The following is a 17012-nucleotide window of genomic DNA, read 5'->3' on the forward strand; positions in this document are numbered from 1 at the left end:
CAATTACAGGCCTCTCTCATCTTTTTAAGTGGGAGAACTTGTACAATTGGTATCTAACTAAATACTTTTCGCCCCACTGTATATCATTTACTTCTCACCTTTGCTTTTATGTGATAAAGACAAAAAAACAAACAACTAAAGTACTTTTTAATATTATTGAATAAAAGTCCTAAGCAGGAAGTCAAGGAGGAGTCAGAGAGCCCCTACTCCCCACCACTAAAAGATTAGGCATTCTCTGCCAAAAGCTTTAACTAAAAAGCAATAAAGCACTGAGATAAAGTTGCTTCTGAAACATGTGTTTCAGATTTTTAAAATGACCAATTCGCAGACAATTAGCACCTGTCCTCAATGTATAAATGAGGTTGACTTAGACATGAGTTTTATACAGTAGATCTGAAAATTTGGGTACCAAAATTAAAGTTTAAAAAAGTGAAAGGTAGTAAAAGAAAAAGTAATTTCTGGGTGCATTTTGGAAAAGCAAACTTCAAAGAAAAACTACAAAATGTTTTTGTTTACTTATGCAAGTCTTACCTGACCTAGTTGTTTCATTTCACACTGCTTGGCGAAACATGTTCAACTGCTGTTCTTTTCTGTGACTTAGGAACTTATTTCCCTTCTTTCCACATTCTTTCTGCTTCTAGCACCAAATTTTCTATTAAACAAATGGTTTCCAGGAATGTGCTAACTTCATTAATGGAGGTATACCTGCTCTACAACATAGTGCATTGAAGAGTTAATTGAAGAGTAAAGCAGCCTTTAAAGTTTCGAATCCTTCATGTTTATCTTTGTTAGGGCTTCTACCTTCAATTAAACCAATAGCTCAAGGATATCTGCACAGTCAGGCTATATTATTAAAGATGGGTTCCAGTCCAGGCTTCTACCTGATCCTAATTTGTTATCCTTGCAATTCAAGCAAATGTCCAGCTCACAGAAAAGAAACCACCCCTCTTTTCTTCTGCAGTTAACTTTTGAGCAGTGTGCAGAAAAGGAAACCACCCACTCTTTTCTTACCACATTCTCCTCACAGGAAAAGCATGGTAAAGTTAAATTAATACCCCTACTTCTTGCTTCTCCACTAGACCTTCTTCTTTCACAATTTAACAGGCACATATGCCATAACTGGGAATAATGCAATGGGTAGAGTATGCACTGAACACTTCTCTCACTATTTCTCCCATCCAAGTTGTAGTCATCTTTGCCGTTTTTCATATATTATCAAGCAATTCTGCTTCCCAACTAACCAGTGATCAGAACTCTAAGTGCATACAGTAGATGAATCACTAGACACTGATGCATTCTGTGAAGGAATCCACAAATGCATTCCTTACAGGGGCTACTCCATTTATCCTCTACCCCAAGGAAATGAGAAAACAATACGTTCAGACAGCTTTGTAGTCTATTACTCCTTAGATTATTAGTATAAATGCTATTTACATTCATATTCTATCATTCCTTCCAAGGAGCTGAGGCAGATTACACATGCTTATACTAGCAACTCTGTAAGATAGAACAAATTACTAACTCAAAGTCAACCAATGCTTAATTGATTTTGGGAGATCTGAACCCTCATTTCCCCAATCTAACGACTGCACAACCACCAAACTAAAGGTCTAACCATTACACAAGGTGCAGGAATCCATGAGATCCTATCTGAACATGTTTGTTGGGAGATTCAAACAATTATTATTCACTAATAGCAGCTATTGTAGGCCCAAAAACAAGGAGAGGGGCAAGGTTTTGCTCAGTCTCTATTTTGACTGAGAGATCTTATAGACAGTGGAAAGTAAACAATCAAGCCCTGGATGATCTTTTCCTTTCCTTCTTTGGCAAAGTTCCTAACTCAAACTAGCTATTTGGAGAAAGGATTTAAGTAGTAACATTTCTTTGCTAAACAATTCAGCTCATAACAAATATAAATATTGCATAGTAACTGGCATAAGAAATCGAGTATTTTGTATTTCCTGAAAAAAATGAAATGTCAAAGATTTTAGTCAGAAGAATAAATGATTTTTCAAAAAACTTTATTAAACTTGATGAAACAGATACTGTCTTTTAAAATATGTATAATAATGTTTCATGTGATTAGATTTCACAGCTTGCCTACTAAGGCCAGCCAGAACTTGTACACACATCTGCATGAACAGTGTAATTATAGATCAAGAGTGACTAGTTAGGTTTTCCGGCTCATCTTACCTGCACTACACTATATGACAGAGAATAATATTCATGAAGCATTTTGTATGAAAGTATAATGAACTATATAAATCTTTGGTAAGGAGACGATAGTGCTGTATCCGTTCTCTCAAATGGAATCCTTTGTTTTGCTGAGGTGCTTTAAAGATCTACAGGATATATTTCTACAGAGGAATACAACCCTTTCCAGAGCAGTGGTAATATTTTACCTCACAAATAACTAAGAGGATTGAACAGTCTTTCCTTCTGGAACACATGCAGGTCAAAATTTGATATGACAAATGTCAGAGATAGATAAGTGTCCTAGAGATCTGTCAGCAGCATCATTCTGTTCAACCTTGCCATGCAATAGCAGCAACCACATTTTTCTGTCAAGAGTAGGGCAAGCAGTAACAAGCCAAAAACAAAATTAGGGGATTTTAACACATGCTCATGGTTTTCTAGTGTTGCCAACTTGTACTCAACTAGTTTGAAACACAAATGACAAGCTGCCAGGACACCAGAAGAAGAAAGGTTCTTTAAGACAGAAGAAAGATGCTTGTAAAATTTTGGAAAGTTAGAAGGGCCTTTGAGAGACTTAATGACAACACAAAGAAAGCAAAATAGAAAAGATAAAAGATATTCTTATAATATACCTAGCTTCACCTACATCTATATCACTGTATGGGGGAAAAAACGAAACCTACCACAATGCTTCTTAAGCCTGGCAAGTCCGGTAATCTATTTTTTGGCCTGTGACCTTGTGAGGGTCTCACAAATGCCCAAAAATGCTAATGAGTTCGAGGTAACTGGATGTCCACTTTTGCGTTTGAACAACACTTATATCTGAATGTTAAGAAGCCCGAGGAACCACCATATTTCATCAAATCTAAGGTGTACTTTTTCCTAGTTTAAGGGGCTTTACACATGAAATATTCCCTCAATTCAATGGTGCCTTCAATTCCATGATTTTTGGGTTTTAAAAAAATGTCCTTACCTCCGAGAGAAAAGGAGGAGGGAACCCTAGCCCCAATGGTTCTGTCAGCCCCCCTCCCCCCCCAACTACCATTTTGTTCTCAGCCTGAGGCAGGTGGCTGTTTACTGGTACGGCTGAGCAAAGCGCTACTTCCTGTTTCTGCTGTCTCCCCAATGGGCTCATAGTAAAATAGACTCACGCTGACTAGATGACTTCTGGGGTTCTTTACACTCCCTCTCACCCCACAGGAAAAATTTCACTAAAAAGCTACATTGAAAGAAAAAAGATATGTGTTGTCAAAGGCTTTCATGGCCGGGATCACAGGGTCATGTGACCCTGAGGATGCCTACCATAGATGTGGGCAAAACGTCAGGAGAGAATACTTCTTGAACATGGCCACATAGCCCGAAAGACATACAACAACCCAGAAAAAAGATATTCTGCCTACAGGAAAAATTCTGAATTTTTTTAAAAAGAAAATCCTTTTTACTAAAATTGAAGCTTCAAAAGCAGGGCGAACCATACATTCAATGAAATGTGGTCTTTAAAATGTGAATTACTTGTCTTGGAGGCTTTCAGAAAAGGCTAGTTCACCCCCCCTCCCACCCAGATCACACAAGCAGCTAGCCACCTGTGGCATATCTGTAGCATCAAGTCTCATAAAAATTCAATTTTCAGTAACTATGTCCCCAAGTTGGCCTATCTCTTTCAATTTTGCACAAATTTAGCAAAAAGATCCCAAAATTTGAAGGATGACAACCACATGTTTGCACAGATAAAGAAAGGCTGCAGACAATGCGATCGCTGTTGCCCGTTTTTAGTCAAAAGATATTTAGCCACTTGTGCTCCTTCTATTTCTATCAGTTTTATACTAATTTATGCAATGCTTTTGATATGAAATAAACAGATAAAGAAAAAGAAAAAAGTTCTCAAGTGTTTACTTTGAACTTATGACAGAAGTAAGTTATCACAGATCTAATTGAACAAAGGGCTAGAAAACTATGAACAAAATCATGGGCTAGTGAACAATTGATCTACACAGATAATTTTGTATCTTGGGGATATATTTTGCTATGCACTTCCTGATAATACCTAGTGATAAAAGTTTTTTAACACATATAATGAAGTACAAACAAAAGTTTAAAGTATGCAGATGTTTGCAGAAACTGCAGTCCAAATCATCCTAGCAAAAACGATGCTACTTTTTCCAAAGGTGACAAACTTAACATGCTTCTAATTTTCTTCTCCAAAACTGGAAAATGCAAGGAATTAAAGACAAACAACATTGGAAAGTTTTATTTAAATCTAATCAGATTCAGTATTACTTGAGCTCTAGAAGTGCCTGACAAAATATAATCTTTGTCAAGCCTTGGAGTTCCTTTAAAAAGCTTCAGTCTAGCAAGCAGAGTAACTTTTAGAGTCACGGTAATAAGGCTAATTCCTTTCCAGTGAGTGGGTGGAAGGAGGAAGGGAGAGGGGACTGTAAATGGAACAATTGTTTGTCTATGAATGTACTTTGCAAATCAGTTCAGCCTTCACATTGCTTCAAAGCAACAAGACATTAGCCTGATTGTGAATACTTTGATCAGATCTTCAACCTCTCCCCAAGTTTTCATCACTTCAGTTACGGCATGGTGCCCCCCAAAAAGGAGTCTTTGTATTGACCACTGGGGCCCCTCTACATACGCTAACTATATAAGAGGTATTACAATGTAAAGTTGCTAATATGCATTCAAAACTCTTAATATGTCTTAGCTCAGCCCCAAAGGCCTAAGCCACTAACTGATGATACCTAAGAACCATTATTTTAAAAGCTGCTTGAGCAATGTTTCAGAGGAACTATCTTTCCAAGGAAGTTAAAAGTTTGGTAAACCCAATTACTGCTGATTACTAAAATCATCTCATCCATTTTTCTTTTAACATTTCATGGATAGATTTGCCATGGACACTATGGGTTGGTACATTCCATTTCATTGTTAGAACAATCTTGAGTCACAGTTTGCCTTGAGACTTGTCTACTTGGTAAGTTGGTAAGTTTCACAGCTAAGCAAATATCTGAACCTAGATCTTCCAAGTAAAACTCAAAAACACTTACTGTAACTAATCAAGCTTATGTCTTTTACTTAGAACAAAATTGAAAATACAAGGTAATAGGGAGATAACAAATCTGAGAAACCAGTTTATGTCTGGTTTCAAATTCCTTCAAGTACCATACTTCCTTTTGATCATACATGAGTCTTTTTCCATACAAAGAGGTAAGTGGCTATTATCTATCAAGTCCTTCAAACTCTTGGATTTATTAGTTAAGTGATTTTCCATGCTGAGATTCATGAACCATCTATTTATCAACACAAACACAAATTAGTAGTCATGAGTTTTACAAATATTGAGTTTCATGCTTATTTTGGAAGTTTGGATGATAGTCAGGCATTTTGGACTAAAGGTTTTGTTGCAAGACAGGTGTAAGATCTAGGAGCTTGGCTGAGAATAGTGAGCTAACAAAAAAAGTGAAACTTCAAATCATTTGATGCAGCATTTTTGAAAGAATGGCATTCCTCTTCAAAATTTCATCAATCATGTGCCAAAGTGAAACAGATGCAAAATATCAGCCACTGAGATAATGGCAAGGTGTTTTGAGGAGATTGAATAACTAATGAATTTTAGGCTAACAATGTTTTGTTTATTTATCACGTATTATATAGTGTAAATGGGAATATCATTTAAATTGTTTATATTAATCTGAATTCTAATAATATTAATTAAAATTTCATTTGTAGATCTGATAGACGTGTTGAACAACTACAGTCATGCAACTGTAAATAATCCCTTTGTTCCTTAAATATAATACTATTTTTTTTAAAAAAAACTGGGTTTCTTCTTTGTAGGAGGAAAGTGATTTCCACAGCTCATAATATAATTTTATTTTTTACTAATTGTGATCATGTATTAATTGTGATGAACCTATGTGAGAAATACAGATAACTCAGATAATTCAAGTCAGGATGTTCCATATCCCTTGCTAGAAAGAAACTCACTTGAATAAACTGGGTTGCCTTAATAAAAGTTTTGAAAGTAGAGGTATCTGTAGCTTAGACACAGTACTCATTTCTGCTCCTTGCTTCTATCATACAGGAAATATACCATTTCATAATGTATGTAGAAGAAGAACATATAAATACTCCTTCACATCAAAACAGATTAAAGAGATATTTAAGCTAGAATTCTTCTCCTGCTTGGTTCAGATAATTTTCATTAAGCTGTGAATGAAGATGGAACCAAGCACTCCACCCCTCATTCCCTATATTATCTTTTTTAAAGTTTTTTAAAAGTGCTATTAGGAATATACCTTAGTAGCTGAACATTTCAGTCTATTAAAAGAAAGTATTAAATATCATGGAAGACTAACTTTCCTGGTTCAAGCACACAGGGCCAGCAGTGAAGGCAGCAGAAAATGTGAGACATCCGACATACGTCCAAGCCATGCCCACAGCAATATATCATGTTTCGCGCCAATGCAAGCACAATGATTAGGAATCAGATATGCTTCCCAATGGAGAAGAAAAACAAAATCTCTTCCAAGAAAACTACTGATACCTTAGCAGATATCAAATAAAGAATTTAGACAAAAGGCAGAGAAAAAAGGCAGTTGTCCATAGCAGAGATCTAGAGGTGAGAAAACGACTAAACCAATTTTTGACTACTGAATTTCAAGATGTTTACTTGAGGTATCTTTTTGAACAGAACATCAGGTCAAATACAGTATTCCCTCACTTATCGTGGGGGTTGCATTCCAAGACCTCCCGCAATAAGTGAAAATCCGCGAAGTAGGGACACTATATTTATTCTATGTGTGGAGGAGAGCAAACCACAGACCACTTACTACAATGCAATCTGTAATTTATTTTAGCAGTTCCAATATACAGTACACAAGCAGAGAATAAGTAAAAAAGCTAAATAACCCTTGTTTTATTCCAACCCTTCCCTAACCTCCCCCCTCTCCCTTTATTTCTCCCTTCCCACCCCTCCAAAACCCATTGCACACCGCCAAAACCAATGAAACAGCGAAAATACTGCAATAAATGTGTACATTATTATTAATTGAAAACCTGCGAAACAGCGAAGGCACAAAAAAGTGAACTGCGAAGTAGCAAGGGAACACTGTACCACAATGGAATCAGAGAACAAACTGAAGTTCATGGTTAGGAGTAGCAAGCAGCATTTTTGGCAGTGCAAAATCTTAAACCACACTCTATATGTGAATCAGTAAAAAAGCAACGAGTAGCCAAAATAAAATCAAATGTGTCATCTCAATATTAGGAAGCAATTACCAATATGAAGACAACAAAATATTGTGTCCAATCTTAAAGGCTGTGTCAATGCTTTATGTTGAGGGGGGGGGGCCTTTTATATCAGCTTCTCCCCCCCCCCTCCCCACACACACACACATTCCCAAGTCTCTTACCATACTGATATAGTAACTTAAAAACAAGTAGAGCAAGCTATTTCACCATCAGCTGTATATTGCAGTAGGAATGTTTATCATATGAAGTTTGGAAACAGCCCAGGGCCACTCATACAACCTAGATAGAACAGTAAATCCTGTGCAGATTATATTGCGACTTCAATGGTTTAAATCTTACAATGAAGACCCAAACATCAACATACCAAAAAGGATCCCATCACCAATGTTATTGTTCTAACGGACGTATGCAACCCACTATGGATATAATGTTGTAATTGTCAGTATAGCCTTCAAACTAACAGAAGGACGTAGATAAATAAGACAATATTTCCTTGAGAGAATTTCAGGTCTACAAACTTCTTAGAAATTTTCATGAATAAAATTAATAATCCAAATGCAGAAGCTATGGTGCTAGATATGTCCTTCTGCATGTAGATAATCTGCTGTATGTACAGTAGGACCTTAACATTTACTGGAGCAAGGAGCAGAAGACACCCCCCCCAGGCAAAAGTAAAAAGCTGCAGATAAAAAAGGCTAATCCTCCTCCAAGGTGAACTGACCCACCTAAAGTGGACTCTACAGACTAATGAGAAAAGCTGCAAGAACATGCCACGAGAGTAAAAACAAAGATTCAGGAAAAATGTTCTTACCATACATCAAAGAAATCACTGACCGCATAGGGAAGCTGATGAAGAAACAAAACCTACAAACAATCTACTGTCCCACTAAGGAAATTCAAAAAATGCTTTGCTCAGCAAAGGTTAAGAGAGATCCTCTAACCACTACAGGAGTCTACCATATACCTTGCAGCTGTGAACAAGTCTACACAGGGACCACCAAACGCAGTGCCCAGACACGAATCAAAGGCACTGCAGACTAATTCAACCAGAGAAGTCAGCTATAGCAGAGCACATGATAAACCAACCTAGACAGATAATATTATTTGAGAACACAGAAATTCTGGATCACTCTGACAACCATTATGTCAAACTACACAGAGAAGCAACTGAAATCCACAAGCATGTGGACAATTTCAACAGAAAGGAGGAAATAATAATAATAATAATAATAATAATAATAATAATAATCTTTATTTATATCCCGGCCCATCTCCCTAGAGGAATTTGGGGTGGCTTACAAGACAACAACAGTGTAAAACAAAACACATAGAACAACTGAAAAAACTCGCAGCAACCCAAAAAATGCTATTTTTCCCTAGGAGACAACTTCTCTCGGAATCTCTAGGTCCACCAGATGTTGACCATTGAATTATGCTGGAGGATCTACAAATGCTAGTGAAGTGTTCTCTTTAGGAATCACTAAGCCTTACTATACAACTTCTGATAGAAATTGACCACAGAGTCACGCTGGAGGCCTTAAGAGATTCCTAGTGAGAATATATCACTCAAATCTATAAATAATCAAATTGGCAAAAATGAAAATGGCAAATGTAGAACATGGACTGCATTTGGAAAGAACTGTTGTTCATATGTGGTTCTAAAATGTTTCCCTGCCTGAACTATAACAATTCCATTTTACAAGTTCTTCTGATATTCTATATTCAGTATTCCTATAACAAAATCTTAATAAGGGTTAGAGTTATATCATAATATTTTTTTAAAATATACAAAAACAGTTGCACTTTCTCAATTTGCAAAAGTTTGGTTTCTAGACCAACTGATTATTCCAACTCTACTATTCTATGATTCTATGATTCCACAATCAAACAAACAACTTTCTCTCTTGTTTAGACTTGCTGACTAAGGAACTATTTCAAGCTGTACAACAGGTGAGCTCAAGGCCTTTATGCCTGCTGTGTAATCAGCTCCGCAACTGTGGAACCCACTGTAAGTACACTGGCATATATGCTATTCTAAAAGGGAATAGGTTTTTGGCTATCACATATCAAAACAAATAAAATAGTTACAGTTATCAAATGCAATTATCTAAAAACAAACTAAAACTGTAGCAGAAACCAAAACAGTCTCGGGTTCTGAGTCCAAAAATATGAGCTTCTACCTGTCAAACAATAACAGCAGCAGGTAACCCTTTGGAGAAGGTTTCATAGAATAAATAATGCCACTGGCAAAAACACTAAACTCAGAAATAGCAATAGTCACATCTGAAGCAGAAGGTGGTGAGGGGATATGCATGGGTGAAATGTTTCATCTAAGATAGCATTGACTTCTGATAAAAGCTCCCAGAAAATTGAGTCTTTAAAAAGCCAGGACCACAATATTAAGTCTGGTAGTGGCACAGTGTGTTAAAGCGCTGAGCTGCTGAACTTGCAGACCGAAAGGTCCCAGGTTCAAATCCCAGGAGCGGAATGAGCGCCCGCTGTTAGCCCCAGCTCCTGCCAACCTAGCAGTTCGAAAACATGCCAATGTAAGTAGATAAATAGGTACCGCTCTGGCAGGAAGGTAACGGTGCTCCATGCAGTCATGCCGGCCACATGACCTTGGAGGTGTCTATGGACAACGCTGGCTCTTCGGCTTAGAAATGGAGATGAGCACCAACCCCCAGAGTCAGTCACGACTGGACTTAACGTCAGGGGAAAACCTTTACCTTTTTACCTTACCCTTTTAAAGAAAATAAGAACAAAAGATATGTAAAAACTAGAATTACCCTATGTGCTATATATGTGATGCTAACTACCAGTGGGGTCAATCACATGCTAGGCAATGTGAAGCCTTCGAATTTCTAAAGGTTGGAGCCTACATATTAAATGTATTTCATATTTGTAAAATAAAATTCTCTCTCTTTTCCAGTAATAGCCAGATTGAAGAATTTCCATTAATACTTACAGAGTCAATCTTTTCTGTTCTTCTCCAAAAATATAGCAGCATTCCAGTTATTTCAAATTCCTAGCAAAGTATTCCAAACTGGCATGCTAACCTATACTTAGGCTACTAAAGTGGAACAACCAATATTAAGAGTTAGCAATTCAGCATATCTGGCCTACTATGAACACATTCACAATGTGCACCACAAACTGGAGGGAAGGAAAATTTTCAGCAAAACAGAACTAGGTTTAAGTAGACCAATTAAATACGAAAGAACAGATCCCAACAATGTAACATTACAACTGAAGATCGAAATGTTAGGTTACAATCTCATACAGGTTTTTAACAGTTTTCTAAAACAATCAAGGCACAGAATATAGGAAAGGATACATTTGCACACACCTAATGTACTTTTTAATCATGGGCTCTCTCCATACATAATGAGTTATTGTGGGAATCCTGACTGTATGTCAAATGGTTCCCAACGTTGCACACAGCTATCAATCGACTAAATCTTCTATGAACCACTATCCAAGGTGGCAATAGTTTCTGGAGAAGCATTATCTAGGCATCTCTTCCCAAGTCCCTTCGCAAAGTTAGTATGCCTGAAAAAAATGCTTGCAAATTTCCCTTCCCAAATTATGAATAACAAATGTCATTTTGAATTGCCGCGATTTGGTAGGCTTAAATACATTTTCTATCTTTTCTTTCTTTGCACCATCCTTTCACCCCACAAAATAATGAGTGCTGCCCATACACTTTGCAATACAGTATAGATGTAAATGTAGTGTAATTACTGAAACAGTAATCATACTCAATGGTATCACATTAAAGAACACTAGAAAAAAAATAACCATTCTGAAAGCAATGGGGGGGGGGAATAAACATCCCCACAAAATGTGAAATAGATTTTTCTTTCAGAGGAGACATTTTGAAAAACAGATTATTTTATTTTAAGTAAGGCCCTGGTGTTCAAAGAGATCTGCGGGGCCGGGCTGTGGCGCAGCTGTTGAGCAGCTGCCTTAAATCACTCTGACCATGAGGTCATGAGTTCGAGGCCAGCCCGTGGCGGGGTGAGCACCCGTCAATTAAAAAATAAAAAATAGCCCCTGCTCGTTGCTGACCTAGCAACCCGAAAGATAGTTGCATCTATCAAGTAGGAGATAAGGTACCACTTATAAAGTGGGGAGGCAAGATTAACTAATTTACGACCTGAAATGAGGAAGTGCCGTCAGTGTGGATGATGAAGCAGCTGCTCCCCCTGTGGCCAGAATCGAACATCCCCTCAGAAGAACGTTAACTTGCCTCTGCGTGTGTCTCTCAGTCTGTTTGATGTGTTTATGGGCATTGAATGTTTGCCCTATGTGTGTTATAATGTGATCCGCCCTGAGTCCCCTTCGGGGTGAGAAGGGCGGAATATAAATACTGTAAATAAATAAATAAATAAATCTTAAATGTTCAATTAGAAGAATCCTATCAGCTCCACTTACAATTAAAATTACTTATTTCACATGCTTTTGTTTTGACACTCTATTACTAAACCATAATGGAAAGATGCTGGAAATCTCACACAAATTTCTAAGTGATAAAAGAAAACTTTTCATTTCACTGAACCACATATTATGAATGGTTAAGTGTTTTACTGTTTTCTCATTCCTGCTGGTGGAATTTTAAACATGTTTGTTAATTGCTGTTATATTTGGTTGTATTTTGTATTATGTATTTGTATTGTTTTTATGATGTGTAAACTGCTCTGAGTCCTTATCGGAGATAGAGCGGTATATAAAGTTTTGTTGTTGTTGTGAGGAAACTAGCACTCCATTCCTTCTTCCAAAAGGGTTCACTGCTCCTCCCAATCTGATAACACTTTGGTGCCAAAATTAAACCTGATTCAAGATAGTTGGCTTTTAAAAACTTTTCTGCAGGCACTTATAACTACAACAATGAATGCCCACAGCATCAGATGGCTGAAATAGAAGATAATTGAGTTTCCTTTCAATTCTTCAAAAAAAACAACAACTCAGAATCACAAACAAATTTTAACAATAGAGATGCTACTTTTTGTAAGATACTACAATAATAAAATCTAAGTATACTGCAGGATCTGGTCAATTTCAACATCCTGTTTCCCACTATGCAATTTAGATTCCTTCAACAAACCCATGAAGACTAGTTGCCCAGGTAGATAAATTTCATCATTAATTGAGAAAAATACTGTGGTTCACACATTTTCCTACACCATAAAAATATCTGGTGTTCCACAGAGTTCAATGAGGTTTAAAACAAAGTCATCACCAAGTCATCCATAGCCTTGGTGTTGAGTATCATCAATAAGCCAATGATAGCTAAATCTGTCTCGATAGATATAGATAGAAACACAGACACACTGATTTGATATGTAACTAAGCACTCAGGTGTAGATCTCTAGGGCTTTACCACACCAGTGTTTAGATGCCATAGCTATGGGAATGAGGAAGAATAGACTAAAGCTGCACCAAGATAACACAGTAGAGCAGGGTTAGGCTACTACAGCAAGCCTGAAGGAACACTTCCTAAGTTACTGAAAAGCTTAAGGGCAGCACTCTTGAAATGGTTTTTTAGTTTTTAAGCAGTTTTCTGTTAGGACCAGAACAATACAAAAGACTGCCTCTTTGCAAGGTGAATCTTTCAATGCTGAGAAAATTAAGAAGAAGAAAATGAAAGGAAAAAGCACTGCCACTAGACAGCACAGTTTTTACCTTCTTTGTTTGTTTGATTGATTGATTGAAGCCCACCTTTCTCCCAGACTGGAATTCATTCTCCATCCTGTCCACATTGCTACAATCCACTCTGTGATTAAGTCTCTAGTGCAGGCCTGCACAACTTGGCAGCAGTAAGGGGCTGATATTAAAACAGGCTAAACCTTTTCAGCCCACAGATAGGTTTTTAGTGCCTCAGTTTGTGAGAGGGCACCTTTCCTCAAGCAGTAAAGTGGAATCGTCTCGATTTCTTCACCTCTCCTCAGTGTTGATGGCGTTGCAGTCCTTTTCTGAGGAAAAGAAGACGTGCCTCAGTTCTTGTCTCTGCTGTCCTTCCTTTTTCTTTGCTTCTGGGTTGCCTCTGTTGTCTCCTCCTTTGGATGAAAAAGCTGCCAACTCTGCACCATTCATTTCCCTCACTTGTGAGAGAGAACTTAGATTCACCATGAAGACCCTGCAACAACTTCACGGTGAAGCTAACTTTCTCCCTCATAAACAAGGGTACAGAGAGGAGCTCAAAGGCAAAGAAAAAGGAAGAGCAGCGAAGGCAAGAACTGAGGCACTTCTTCTTTACCATCTCCCTCTTCCTCTAAAACGGCCAATCTAATGTTAAATTTTTACATAACCTAGAGTCCAAGTTTCTAACCCACTCAGAAAAAAAGGTTTGATGCCCCTTAGAATTTCATCCCCGCTCCTCACTACTCTAACCTGAGTCCATCCGCTTCCCCAGGCCATGCTTCCAACGAAGACCAGCATGTACAACATTCTGACTAGAGGATGCTCAAGTACTATAGTTCTAAAGACTTTATCTTCTGAGGAAGGAAGCACATTGGCACTACAGGGAATATAGAAGACTAAGATAAAACAACAGCAAATTTACCTTCATCTTCTGATAGAGGGAGAGTGGGTGGTAGCTGGATGCAGAGTGAGTGTGGAAAAAGTAGCAAAGAGAATGCTCCAAATCTGGAGATTGCACCAGTCGATAATAATAATAATAACAACAACAACAACAACAACTTTATACCTCACAACCTCTGAGGATGCCTGCCATAGATGTGGGCGAAACGCCAGGAGAGAATACTTCTAGAACATGGCCATACAGCCTGGAAAACCTACAACAACCCAATAACAACTTTATTTTTCTATCCCATCACCATCTCCCCGAAGGGACTCAGGGCGGCTAACGTGGGGCCAGGCCCAAAACAAAACATAAACAGTGTTAAAAACATAAATGAACACTATCAACAGAACAAGTCAAATAAGATAAAACAGAATAAAACATAGTAGTACAATATAACACAATAATAACAAAATAAAATGATAAAATGATAAAACAAAATACATCACCACTAATGAATAGAAAGAGGGGGTGGTCAAGTCAGAAAGTGCAAAGACCTTTTGATAAAGTGCCTGGGCAAAGTGCCAAAGAGTTATCTAGGGGAATTTGGGGAGGGGTACAGAGTCAAGTTATAAAGTGCTGAAATGCAATATTTCTATAAGAGGGGTCTGTTATGGGGTTGATTATTCGAATGCACACTGGAAAAGCCATGTTTTAGCTGTTTTCTAAAGGTAGCAGGGTTGAGGCTTGTCTAATCTCCCTAGGGAAGGAATTCCAAAGCCGAGGGACCACCACAGAGAAGGCCCTCTCCCTTGTTCCAACAAGCCGTGCCTGTGATAGAGGTGGAAGTGAGAGGAGAGCCTCCCTGGAAGATCAAAGAGATCATGCAGGTTCATAGGGGGAAAGGCGATCACGAAGGTAGACCACAAGAGAAGGTCAGTAGAAAGCCTTTTCAGGTAAGAGACTTGATGATGATGATGATAACATTAAATTTATTACCCAACTCTCCCTACAGCTTGAGGTGGGGTACACATCATTAAAACAAAGGATGTGCATATTTGATACATATTTCAAGAACCTCTGGGATTGAATAAAGCATTACCCCTTTTATGAGACAGTTCATGAAGACTACCCAAGCTTCAATTACTCAATAAATATAAGAGCCACTCTGGATCAAACCAAACACTAATCTAGTTCATGCAGTAGGCCAACCACCTCCCTGTAGAAAGCTTTCCAGCAAAACATTTATGCCAATGTTCTCTATCTTGGATTTACAGACAACTGCAGTACAAAGAAATACTACTGGTGCTCCACCATCAGTGGCTGACTTTGCTTTATATCTCCTTACCTGCCAGGAAAGTGAAAGTCCAAGATATGATGGAGTTGTTGGTCTGAATAAGGAATAAGTCCTGGCATTGCAGTAGCCATTGACACCGTTCTGTGAGGGACAGTAGCACCTACACGGGAATAAAGGCCAGCAGAAGCCAGATGGAAAGCCTTCCTCTGGTTCTTTCTTTTCTCTGCTGGCCTAGATGCAGATACAGTAGAGTCTCACTTATCCAACATCCGCTTATCCAACGTTCTGGATTATCCAACGCATTTTTGTAGTCAATGTTTTCAATATATCGTGATATTTTGGTGCTAAATTCGTAAATGCAGTAATTACCACATAGCATTACTGCATATTGAACTACTTTTTCTGTCAAATTTGTCGTGTAACATGATGTTTTGGTGCTTAATTTGTAAAATCATAACCTAATTTGATGTTTAATAGGCTTTTCCTTGATCCCTCCTTATTATCCAACATATTCGCTTATCCAACATTCTGCCGGCCCGTTTATGTTGGATAAGTGAGACTCTACTGTACCACATTTGGTAAGGTGATAAATTGTTTCAATCTCTGCTTAGTGATGCAGAAGACTGATGTACCATTTTTGACTAGTGTGGAAGGTGGAATCACAATCTATACTGCAGAGGTGGTATTAGATATCAATTTGCTTCATGGCCCAATTCAACGTGCTGAATTTAACTTTCAAACACTTCCACAATATTGGCTTTCCATACAACTTCATTTGCTGAGATATAGTCAGCAGACGTTATTGGTTATCCTGTCTTCATGGCACTGCAAAACCTCTGTGTAGGTCAATTCTGAAACAGTAGAATTTCCCACAACTACAGGACAGCTAACTCTTTACTTTTGTTTCATTGGACTGTACAGCATATTTGTTTGGCTGCAGTATGCAACTTTAGTTTATTAGATTTTGCTGATGGTTACTTGATTTGTATATGTAGTTATACAAATAAGATAGGATTATAAAAATATTTTAATTATTTATCTACAGATTTGATTAAAATGCTTCCTCTAGGAATCCTCTGCCAGACGTTGGTCACAGATTCATGCTGAAGGACCTAGAGATTCCAGGTTCACTAGTGAGATTTTGATGGAAGCTAACCATAGAGTTAAAAGCAGCAGTTTTTCAATTAATGTAGCTTTGCCTTCACATATTACTTTAGAAAATCTCACAATTTGGTTTATTTTATTGACAGTAGTTGACATAGATTCAAGTCTTCAAATCAATTTGTTAATCCAATAATTATAGTGGGACACTACAGAAAACAAGCAATGGTATTTGAAATACAGCAGAACCTCCCTGTTTACTTTATTTATTTGTTTGTTTATTTATTTATTTATTTACGGTATTTATATTCCGCCCTTCTCACCCCGAAGGGGACTCGGGGCAGATCACATTATACACACATAAGGCAAACATTCAATGCCCATAAACACATCAAACAGAGACCAAGACAGACAGACGCAGAGGCAATTTAACCTTCTCCTGAGGGGATGTTCGATTCTGGCCACAGGGGGGAGCAACTGCTTCATCATCCACTCTGATGGCACTTCCTCATTCCAAGTCATAAATTAGTTAAACTTGCCTCCCCACTTTTATAAGTGGTACCTTATTTCCTACTTGATAGATGCAACTATCTTTCGGGTTTTATATGTTTTACTAATAAAACGACATGAAAAAAGAAGAATGGG

The 17012-nt window shown here is 37.8% G+C and overlaps 1 protein-coding gene across 2 annotated transcripts in view; it reads right to left on the reverse strand.

The window, feature by feature from the left end:
* Positions 1-17012, reverse strand: part of dag1 (dystroglycan 1) — an 89889-nt gene that overhangs the window by 60904 nt on the left and 11973 nt on the right. The gene's annotated exons all lie outside the window — the stretch shown is intronic.

This window comes from Anolis carolinensis, chromosome 2, assembly GCF_035594765.1.
Source record: "Anolis carolinensis isolate JA03-04 chromosome 2, rAnoCar3.1.pri, whole genome shotgun sequence".
Classification (NCBI taxonomy): Eukaryota; Metazoa; Chordata; class Lepidosauria; order Squamata; family Dactyloidae; genus Anolis; species Anolis carolinensis.